The following is an 11,726-nucleotide window of genomic DNA, read 5'->3' as shown; positions in this document are numbered from 1 at the left end:
TCTTTCTTGTTTCTCCCTGATAAACCTACCTGCTCGTGGTAAAGACATCCCAAGTTCACCATCGCCTCTTCCCCATTGTCACAGGACTTCGTGAACACAGTGAGGAAAGAATTTCCTTTTTTTAAATTTTTTAAAATTAAAAAAAATTTTTGGCCACAACGTGCAGCTTGTGGGATCTTAGTTCCTGGACCAGGGATCGAACCGTGCCCCCTGCAGTGGAAGCGTGGAGTCTTAACCACTGGACCGCCAGGGAACTCCAGGACAGAATTTGAGAACTGTATTCTACCAACTCTGAGGTCTATATATCTATTACTCTCTGCACTAGATCAACTTCCTTGAGTCATAGATTCCTCATCCCCTCACATGGATACAGACGTCTGCCTCCCCCACTGATGTAAGGCCACTGCGCATTGTTTGGTTCAACATTGAAACTTTTGGCATGCAGCACCGTCCTGACCCTTGACAAAAACATGTTGAATAAGCAAAGAATGCCGATATCCATAGCTGTGCAATGTTAAGGGAAAACAATTTTGCCTTAAAGGAACCATATGTGTCATGGTGGATTTTATCCTGAGAGTATTCTGAAAGGGAGGCCACTACTAACCACTAGGCTGTGACCATCAAAGGGCTTCTGCCCTGTGGGAACCAAGAGCCTTTCACTGTCAAGACTGTCTTAGAGAACACCAGCCATCGCTACACATAGACCAATGCCTAAGTCTTCCATATACGACTGCTGCTTACCAAATTCTGGTCTCCTACCAAAACTCTACTTTTATTTCAAATCATGGAGAAATAAATGAGTGTCCCTGTATCTTCTGTTCCCTCAATAACCTACATCTTATAAAGGATCCCCCAAATCTATATCTCAACAGGAGATTAATATGACAATGTAATTGAAAGTGCTTCATAAATTAGAAAGTGCCTTATTATGTTATGACTAATGTTATTGCCATCATTAACAAGCCTAACATCATCTCTAATAATAAAAATAACCCCTTGTAATACTCTGATTTTGATGTACTATGGGTCAAATTATAACCCATAGCAATAAAGATGTTATGTCTCACCCTTACTGATAATGACATAAGATGGGTTTAATTAGGATTATACTTATCAGGAAATAGCATTTTTATGGATGAAAGAAGTTTCATTTTTATTACTTAATATCCTTAAGGCCTCTTAAGAGGGCCTGGCCCTATAGTGAGTGGTGGATATTACTCTCTTTATTTGTTTCCTCAATACTTATTAGGCAGAGCTGAGATTTAATTTTTTTCTCAACATCTCAAACTTCTAGCTGATGCTCAGTAAGCCATATGATATTCAGATCCCAAGGCCTTCACTTATTTGCCTTGTGATTTGGGGTAAAATATTTACTGTTCTGAGTCTTGTAAAAAGTTATAAGAATAACTTTTCTACTTATCTTGCTGGGTTTTTTTAGAATCACATCAAATAATATTTCTTATAATATTTAAATATAAAGGCACTAAAAGCAACTTTAAACAGTACTGCAATTAAATAAATATTGTGTTACATTTCTGGGCCCGTTTCTTTTTTTTTAACATCTTTATTGGAGTATAATAGCTTTACGATGGTGTGCTAGTTTCTGCTTTATAACAAAGTGAATCAGCTATACATATACATGTATCCCCATATCTCCTCCCTCTAGCATCTCCCTCCCACCCTCCCTATCCCACCCCTCTAGTTGGTCACAAAGCACCGAGCTGATCTCCCTGTGCTATGCAGCTGCTTCCCACTAGCTATCTATTTTACATTTGGTAGTGTATTTATGTCCATGCCACTCTCTCACTTCATCCCAGCTTACCCTTCCCCCCTCCCTGGGTCCTCAAGTCCATTCTCTACATCTGTGTCTTTATTCCTGTCTAGCCCCTAGGTTCTTCAGAACCTTTTTTTTTCCCTAGATTCCATATATATGTGTTATTTGTTTTTCCTCTTTGACTTACTTCACTCTGTATGGCAGACTCTAGGTCCATCCAACTCACTATAAATAACTCAATTTTGTTTCCTTTTATGGTTGAGTAATATTCCATTGTATATATGTGCCACATCTTCTTTATCCATTCATCAGTCGATGGACACTTAGGTTGCTCCCATGTCCTGGCTATTGTAAATAGAGCTGCAGTGAACATTGTGGTACATGACTCTTTTTGAATTATGGTTTTCTCAGGGTATATGCTGGGCCTGTTTTTGTAAAAGTGATTTTATATCATCTTCCCAAATTAAGCATTTCCTACACTGGCTTCTTAATTTTTTAAAAACTAAATTCTTCCCTTATACTCATCACATTACTACCTTGGGACACTCAATCAGAAATAACCCAACACACATACACACACATACACACACACAGACACACGATTAAACAAAAAAAGATCTAGGAAATAATACTTTCCTATGTGTGATGAATCCTGATATTTTCTATTTTGTTTCACTAAACACAAACGTTTGTGGTGAGCCACAAATTGATTTCATGACTCACAGTTTGGAAAATACTAGCCCACTAGATTAAAAGAAAAATAGAAAAAAATAAACCAAAACGTAACCAATAGGAAAGGAAATGAGTCCTAAGCATCACCTTTTGCCATTTCTTTCCATGTGTCTGTAATCGGTCCAAGAGCACCTCATCGTGCCCTAATCAAATCACAATTTTTCATAATACCAATGTTTCCCTGTTTTTCTGGATGTAGGCTTCCCTCACTTATTTCCCACATCACCTCTCCTGTGAAGCACTTCCAAATCTTCTAGCCAGTTACTCCTTTTCTTGCCTTTTCCCCAATGTCCCAGTTATGTACATATCTCTATTATACCTCATACATGTTATTTTGGTTGCTTAAATATCCATCTACTGAATATACCATTCATGTTTCAATTGTTTAAATGTCCATCAACTTCAGTGAACCTTGATTCCTCTGTGAGTAGATTGGGATTCTGTTAATTTTTAGGTTCTGAATACCTAGCATAGGGTCTGACACAGAGTAGCTCCAAAGTAAAAGTTTGCTGAATAAATGTATTGATTTCAAAGGTGAATTGAAATATAAGGAATTGCTAGGGCTAAATGTTCAAATGCAGTGGTGGTATGCAGGTTCTGTAAAATATGGGTAATCTTATGGGCAGATTCATCCCTTGGGTGGGACAACTAACTACTTAGGTAGCCTCCTAAGCCCAGTGTACTGGAGTGGTTGGTGTCATGTGCTCCTCTTATTTGAACATCATTACAATTCTATTTAAAAATTTCTGTTCTTAATGATATCCCAAGGAGACTATGAAAGATTTCAACAGTTTAGCCTCCTTAGATTACATTATCGTGGGTGGATGAATTGCCCTGAACACTCTTTTAGGGATAGCCCTGATAATGAGATAAAAATTTCAAATTCCTATGAACTATGGATTGGTAGAATTTGCTTATTACAGCATACAGATCTTAAATAACTGTTTATAAGCCGCTGTTAAACCATGCTGCATAGCTTATTATTTTTTAAAAAATAATTGTGTTGTTTTAAAGTTAAGGTTGTTTCAGCAATACATTATTAATGTTTAAAAATACATATATTGGGCTTCCCTGGTGGCGCAGTGCTTGAGAGTCCGCCTGCCGATGCAGGAGACGCGGGTTCGTGCCCCGTTTCGGGAAGATCCCACATGCCGCGGAGCGGCTGGGCCCGTAAGCCATGGCCACTGAGCCTGCGCGTCCGGAGCCTGTGCTCCACAACGGGAGAGGCCACAACAGTGAGAGGCCCGCATAACACAAGAAAAAAAAAAATACATATATTGCCCTTTTGTAAGCACATACAAGTATCATCTATTATTTTAATACAAATAGAAATTCAAAGGTAACATGTTCAAAAATGTATTATTTAAAAATAGCAGTAAAATGGGATTTTCAAAATAAAATCGTATTAACTAGGATTTACAATACAATATAAGCCTGTACTATTATTGTCACGCCAGGATTTGGAAAACTATGCTGGAACATTAAATTTATTCATTTTCACAGCCAGCAGATATTTTGATGTCTGAGTAGCAATAAGAACAAATTACCTAAAAACTTTTAATAGTGTATAGTAAATTAAGACTGAATGGTAATGCAAAAGTGGGTATAACAGGACAAAATTATGAATCTCATAATGATCCAACAACACTTAAAGTGTGCAAACATTTGTATTCTGGAATATACGACCACGGTTGATCCTAATTGTTTCTCTCTTGTCAAATAGAAATTGCACATTAATCTCAAAGTATTGCAAACTGTTCATTACATGCAAATGGTTATGTTGTACAGGCTCTCCAAGGGGACTCAAACTTCTTTACAAAAGGAATCAGGCTAGAAGAAGAGTTTCTCTGATTACGCTAGGTTTCCGTTTAAAGTTCTTCATTTATAAGCAAAAGAAACTGCCTCTGCCAAAAAGGAAATCCATGATAAGGAAATGGAGAGGTTCACGGGACAGAAAGGAAAATCAAAGAATCAGGCTTGGAACAATCAGGACTCCAGAGGGTCTCCACAGCAAGGGTAGCTTGTTGGTCTTGACCAGGCATTCTCGTTAGAATGAATGAAGCCCAACCATATCTCTTATCTCAAGTTTAAAAGTCTCAAGAAAGAATATGATTGGCTAAGCTTAGGACCTATGCTTAGGAACACTGAGATGGTGGGAGAAAGGCTCTGGCAGAACAACTTCGGGAACTCTCTTGGGCGGAATATTTGATTTATTGTCCCATGAAGACTGCTCAGGTAATCAAGAGGACCTGGCGGTACTATCAGTAAGGAGAACAGTTCCTATATACTCTTCAAAATGTCTAAGTCCACCACACACTATTTAAGTGACTTTAAAACCTCTTTTTATTTTTAATCATACCCCTCCTCCTAATGCATGGAGTTGAAAGCTGACTCAAATAACAAGTCTATTTGGAGTTATTTTTTTGTTACCATGACTTTCAGTGTGTTTGACAAGCATGGCTGAAGTCTATTTCTCTGTTATCTCAAGTAACAAAGAATATTTAAAGAGAGGGTAAGAAGGACCCTTGAATTTTTATTGCAACTTTTTATGACTCTATCTTCTAAAGCAAGAGTTAACAAACTTTTTCTGTAAAGAGCTACATAGTTAATCCTTTGGCCTTTGTGGGCCAGGCAGTATCCATGGCAACTACTTATCTCCCCCTTTGTAGCCAGAAAGCAGCCATAGACAGTAAATAAATGTAGTTGAGTCCCAGTAAAACTTATTTGCAAAAACAGGTGGCTGGCAGGATTTGGTGCCATAAAATTCCTCTTCTGAAGAATTTAATATTTATAGGGTCAATAATATTTAGTGTACTATGTATTATATCAAATTCATTTAATTGCTTGACATCTGAGGGATGTCATAGGTGAGATACTTACTCCTAATAATGACCAGTTCAATGTTCCACATGGAACCCTAGATTCTATGGTGGCATATTATTTTGTTTCAGGTTGAAGTTATAAACTAAAATTATTTATTGACAAATAAAAATAATAATGTGCCAATAAAACCTCAAGGGGAAATATGCCACCACACAGTCTGATATGTACTCATATCAGACTTATCTACTATTTTTCAGTTACCTATGTCCCTGAATCTTTCCTCCTTAAAAAAAAATTACTGTCAATTATAGCTTCACAAAAGAGCAAGAATTAAAAAAAAATCTTAACTATGATGTTTGCAAACAATCCTGGTCTCTGGCTTGTACCTATAATTTGGTTATCTAGCAGCAAGATTTACCATTCTTATGACTAAATACTTGCTATTCAGCTTGATGAATAGTTCATCCTGAACCAACTCATCTATGAACAGGCCTCTTGTACTATAATTTGTCAACTTTATCATCGTTCAAAATTTAAAATTCACATCAGAACATTTTCTCACTCTCTTTGTATGACTTGTTCATAGCTAGCTCTTTCCTTATGCTGCCTTTCACAATCTTGCTCTTTTCTGTTTCCCAAAATCTCGTCCTCCCAATTGAGTTTGGGAATCCCAGAGGTATAATGGAGGAGTGGCAAGAAAGACTAAAGGGACACAAATAACTGCTGTAGAAAGAAGACCCATTTTCCTAGGCTGGCTCCAGGACTTTCTAGAGTGTTTACTTATGGCCATGTGTTTCTACCTGGGCCTTCATATGCTGAACACATGTGGCTGTGAGCTTATTAAGGGAAAGGTGGCTCTTTGCCAAGTCTGTATCCCTAGTAGCAAGCAAAGTGCCTGCCTTGCACACACTAGGCTTACACTAAATATTTGTTGAATGGATTTTGATATTTATGATACACTCAAAGGGTCAGAGAATGAAGCCATCATATTGCTAAAAACCTTCAGCAAATATGAGAGTTTCAAGTGTTCTGTACAAAGAAGAGGAGAGGGCAGCTCCTTGGAAGGAAGAATTTCTTGCATATGAGATTGGGTAAAAATGGAAGAAAGGACAAGCTTAGGGATAGTTTGCCTTAGGGAATAATAGGATGAAAATATAATCCTTTCATTTATCCAATTATTCATCATAGTGAGTGTTATATATTTTATGTACGAAGAGATTGTTCTATGTACTGAAGACCTATTAGTGACCAAGAAAGACAAGGTCTCTGCAAGATTTACATTCTAGTGGGAAAGATAAAAAATAAACATGCAAACATATATTAAAATTTCAGCAATTGACAATGTTATGAAGAAGGCAAAGCAGGGTAATTTGGAGAGAAATTAATCCTCTCTCCATGTGTGTGTGTGTGTGTGTGTGTGTGTGTGTGTGTGTGTGTGATCTTTTTAAAATAGGAGAATTTACAAAAAGCATATCTGAGAAGATAACATCAGAACATGGACATATGTAAGTAAAGAGAAGTGTACAAAAGTCCTGAGAGGGAGGGGATTAAGACATAGGAGATAAAGACTGAGGATAGGGTGGAACCCTCTAGCAAAGAGAAAAGCAAGTTTAATGGTAGGAACTAGCACTAAAAGCAATAGTAGGAAGGTATGAGAGAAGAAACAGCAATGAGATCAGAGTGGCTGGAACAATACTCTTTGCAAAGTATTGTACTTCATAAAAATTACTTATATTAGCATTAATCTTATTTTTCATTAAATAATTTCTGCTTCACATTGCTTCCATGTTGATGTGAGCAGGGTTTTTTCCAATTTGGAATTTGCAATTAGCATGCTTCACTTTTTTTTTTGGTAGATTCTTACTCTCCTAATAATTTCTTACTCTAAGAATGGGGATCCCTTAGGGATGTTTTCTCATGCATTTTAAGCAGTTCTTTACAGTTGTGGCTATTACAGTAAGTTATAGTTTTGGTTATTGCTTCTTTTCCATTATGTAGAGCAATTTTTCATCTTCTTAAACATATCATGCTAGACAATAGAACTTAAAGAACTAGCCATTGAGATTATCCAATTATTTTAATATACTTATCTTATAAAAGACACATTTGACAGGCAACAATTTAGAGCCCCTCTCTGAATTTCTGCACTCTGCCAAACTCCCAATAAATCTGTTATTACTACTTCTGAAAAGATGCATAGGAGCCAAGAAGTTATAGAGGAGTTTCTAAGCAGCAATAAAAAGCTAACGGTATTTATGTAAGAATGAAGTACCCAACTGTTTAACTGTATTGAGAGACTGACTTCTCATGCCATTACCAGCTAATAACATTCAAAAGCTTACTTTAAGATGTATTCCCATACTTACACATCACTGTAACCCTAAAGTAAGTGACTAGAGAAATATTCTCTTCGCAGTAAATTTTCATGTTGATTCTAGCTACAGAAACCAGGGTAGCCTTGTGACCACCAAACAAAATCTTATGAAATTTTATTACTGCTGGGGAAATATAAAGGGCCAGCAGTAGTATGAATTATTCTTAACATTGGGGTCCCAATGAAGGGCAACAGATGGCAGAAATTTTAACTCAAATGATTTCTCTATCAAAGTTTCTATTAGCATTTGAGTCCCAGCAGTGCGGCTGTTAAGAAGCCTGCAAACTCACCAGCCAGCTGGTAAAATCAGCACTGTAAAAACTGACTACACAGAAAACATACTTGTATGCAATTTGGTCTTTTACACCATATGCCTTTTTTAGATAGCCTTTGATTTACTCCATATTAATTCAAAGTCAGTTATCTCCTATAGAATCCTTTGGGGGAGTAGATTACCAATTAGGTATTAAAGTACATCCAAATAAAAATACAAACACACACTATAGCAGATAGTGTCAGTGATCTAAGCACATCCATTCAGCACTCTGTTTCTGAGCAAGCCAATGGTTTTTCAGTGATGGGACCTACTACTTGAGGCTTTCTAGGCTGCAAGCTCAGAAATCAGGGTGAGAATAATTAGAAAGTCTGGGTATTTCCAGTAAGAGGAAGACAGCTTTTTTATGGACTCACTTTGTCTCAAGCTTTTGGGTAGGAGTTACCCAGCTCCAATGTGTTCTTGGAATCTAAACTTGTAAGAATTGGGTCCTTTACAAAGTGCTCTAGAATTTTCTTCCATCACAAATAGCCAAGGTAAGGCAGAGCTGAAGAGCAGCTAAAATTGTCTTTGACACTCTTAGATGCTTCTTTCTTTGTCTTATCTCCCTCAACTGCAAGAAACTAGTGCCTTTTTTCCTTGATTTATTTCCTCATCTGAGAGATCACAGAAATGTTCTCATGTTACAACTATACAGTTTATACGTAATTTTCCATTCTCCATGCAAATTTCCAATTTGAGAAAAGAAAAAGCATATTTTGCTTAACTAGAACATGAATTTAAACTATTTTTTTGAGATTTGATGATGAACATAAACATTATGATATGACATACTTAATCCATGCTGTCTTAAGTACCCACAATCACAATGAATTAAAATTTATCATTATGTTACAAAGTAAACAGTTTTTAATTGAATTTATTTACAGCAATACACAAAACTATATTGTACTTCTACCATACAATGGAGTGAAACACAGTAACATTGAAAGATACGCCAGAAGACTAACTTTAAGAAGATGATATTTTGCCTAAAAACAGCAGTTAACTAATGTCACAATAACACATTGGTTTTTCACTCCCTATGTGTGCTTACCATTCACTGATTTAAAGCCTAAAAAGTTTCATCTAAATAATCCTACTTCTGTTTACTTCTTTAGGTTAATTTCAAATGAAATTTCTTAAGATTTCAAGGTCTCATGCTTGCACAAGGCAACGCTCTTTAGAAGGTGCTCTTAATTTTTAATACGGTTCACTAAGCAGCACTGTCCCATAAAATAAACAGGTTCTATTTCCATTAATAGCAAGGTTTTTCTACTCTTTCAAATACTCAATCTAATTTTGATTTTTATTGTTTCTACTGTCAACTTCAAGAATTTTCAACTCCATTAAAATAACAGCCTGTGCTTTAAAAATTATTTCTTTCTACTCTAGAAGAACATGTAGAGCTAAATGTTAGGACATGTTATGATTTCCACTTTTCTGTTTTCACTCAAGGTACTTGTTGGCACACCAATTCACTCTGTCACTAGATGAGTTAACATTATTTTCATAACTTTCCTTCATGGTGCTCAGCTTTCCCTTTGAAAACTCCCATTAACATTTATTCTTGTTAGTTCTAAAAAGAGGCAGATGTGTCAGCTTTCTGAGGAAGATTTGTTTGGTTGAACTGGAATGTTCCTTCACTTTCCAATCCAAGAGCTATACTTTGAGAAAACATCATAAGTCATAAAAGTAAGCATTATTGAAAATGCCTGGTTATTCAATCTGTATTTCAGAAGTTTGGGGACAGCAATTCAGTAAATGTACTTTTGTTCTTATAGATACAGGCTAATCACTTAGGAAGTATGATTAGTTATAAGATCTCAGGTTTAATGAGTATTTTGTGGAGAATGCAATTCTAAGTACGTTATGCACATCTCATTTTACTATTTAAGAGAAGAGAAAACAGAGACAGAGATTTAAGACAATTCACAAGATTCTGCAGCTATTAAAGGAGCTAAAGGAGCTGGGATTTGAACCCACACTTTCTGAATGTGGCTTCCGACTTTTTAGCCAATTTTCTAAACTTCTACTAGAGACTAATGTGGCATGTCAATATTTTTGTGGGTGATAAAATTTTCCATGTGTACTCAATTACTGCTTGTTGAATGAATATTTAAGAGACATAACTAATTGAATGAGCTTATAAACAGACCAATTTTAGTGGCATGTAACATGATTAATATTTTCTCATGTAAAAAATATGATATTTTTAAAAGATTCCCGTAGTGGCATGACATATTTTTGGAATATGTTGAAAAATATTAATTAATATATTTATTTTTATCATTCATTTGTGATGGCTGAGTTGCATTCATTCAATAGCTGAGTTGCATGGAACCAGACAATCTTTTTGGCATTGGCAGCAACTTTATTTTGAACAGTAACACCAAGTGTCAGTAGGACAATGATTTGTCTTTTTTAAAGTTAAAAAGATAAATAAAATGCAGTTTGATAGAAGTCTATATAGATAAACTTACAACATGTACCTGTTTATTATTTTATTTCATATCTAGACATGATGTCTTTGCTGAAAATTATTCTTATGAGGCTTTAAACTCCAGTGTACCCCTGTAAATATTTGTTTAGTACATGGGCTGCTCGGTTGATTTTCCTTAAAGTAACGATTACCGGTTCATGGCAACAAATCTGTCTGCTGCTAACAGGCAGCATCTACATTCTGTTTCCTAAAATAATTTCTCATCAAAAATTTAAACTCTCTTATTCATTATTAGTCAGTCAACAATGATAATGACCAAGACAGCTGAAATTACCACAGTTTCCATTTTTCTTATCAATGGAGATGACTTATAGTGCCTTTCTGGACCCTTTTCTGAGACTTACCAGAACGGAAAGATAACTCCAGATGTCTTATGTTTATGTGTGTCTATGCAGGTATGCACACGTGTATGTGCATGATTTTGGACCTTCCTAATCACCAGGGGGAAAAAAACCGTAACTGTTTAGAATATTTGTGATATCATTCACAGTTCCATAGCTAGAAAAACTTTTCCCTGGACATCCAGAATTCCCTTTTTTATTTCATTGAGTAAAACACAGACTAAATAAAATAGTCTTTTAAGAAATTCTCCAATTAACGGAAAAAAAGTTTTGATAAAATGTTCATTAATTACAACTAAACCCCAGTGTCAAGAAGTGGAGACCTTTAGTCATTCTCAAGGCAATTCAAATTATCATATAGTTTTAAGATTGTATAGAAGTAAACACACTAAAATATCAAATGACATAAAAATTGTTTGTTTTGGACTTCTGCTTCTGTCCAAGTTGGAGTAACAGGGACCAAAGTTAACTTCTTGGTTAAAAATTTTTAAAAATGAACAAAATGTATGGAACAATGTTTTTTAAGACATTATACACTGGGTAATTAAAAAAAGTGATCTCTAAGAAATTAGAAACAAATTAGGTGAGCCCTACCATTGATTGCCCCAGCTTACTATCTGGGCAGAGTTCCAAGCTATGACAAAGGATGAAGGTACTCTCAGAAAGCCACGGAGTCTCCTTGAGTTGAGGAGATGGAGCTGGGAATCCAAGGAGACCAAAGTGGCTAGAGTCACAGGGCAGAGCATCAGAGAGGAGACAGATACACAGAGAATAAACATTAGAGATGTGCAGAGAACGCCCTTCCAGTCTTCAGCTCAGTCCCAATCAGTTCCTATATGAGAAGAAACTATCACTGTCTAGGGGAA

The 11,726-nt window shown here is 36.0% G+C and overlaps 1 protein-coding gene across 1 annotated transcript in view; it reads right to left on the bottom strand.

Annotated features, from left to right (window-relative positions):
• DMD (dystrophin) overlaps positions 1–11,726 on the bottom strand; it is a 1,809,438-nt gene that overhangs the window by 1,138,173 nt on the left and 659,539 nt on the right. The gene's annotated exons all lie outside the window — the stretch shown is intronic.

This window comes from Lipotes vexillifer, unplaced genomic scaffold, assembly GCF_000442215.2.
Source record: "Lipotes vexillifer unplaced genomic scaffold, Lipotes_vexillifer_v1.1 scaffold207, whole genome shotgun sequence".
NCBI classification, from domain to species: Eukaryota; Metazoa; Chordata; class Mammalia; order Artiodactyla; family Lipotidae; genus Lipotes; species Lipotes vexillifer.
Note: the sequence above shows the minus strand (reverse complement) of the source record. Positions and strands in the feature narration are given on the sequence as shown.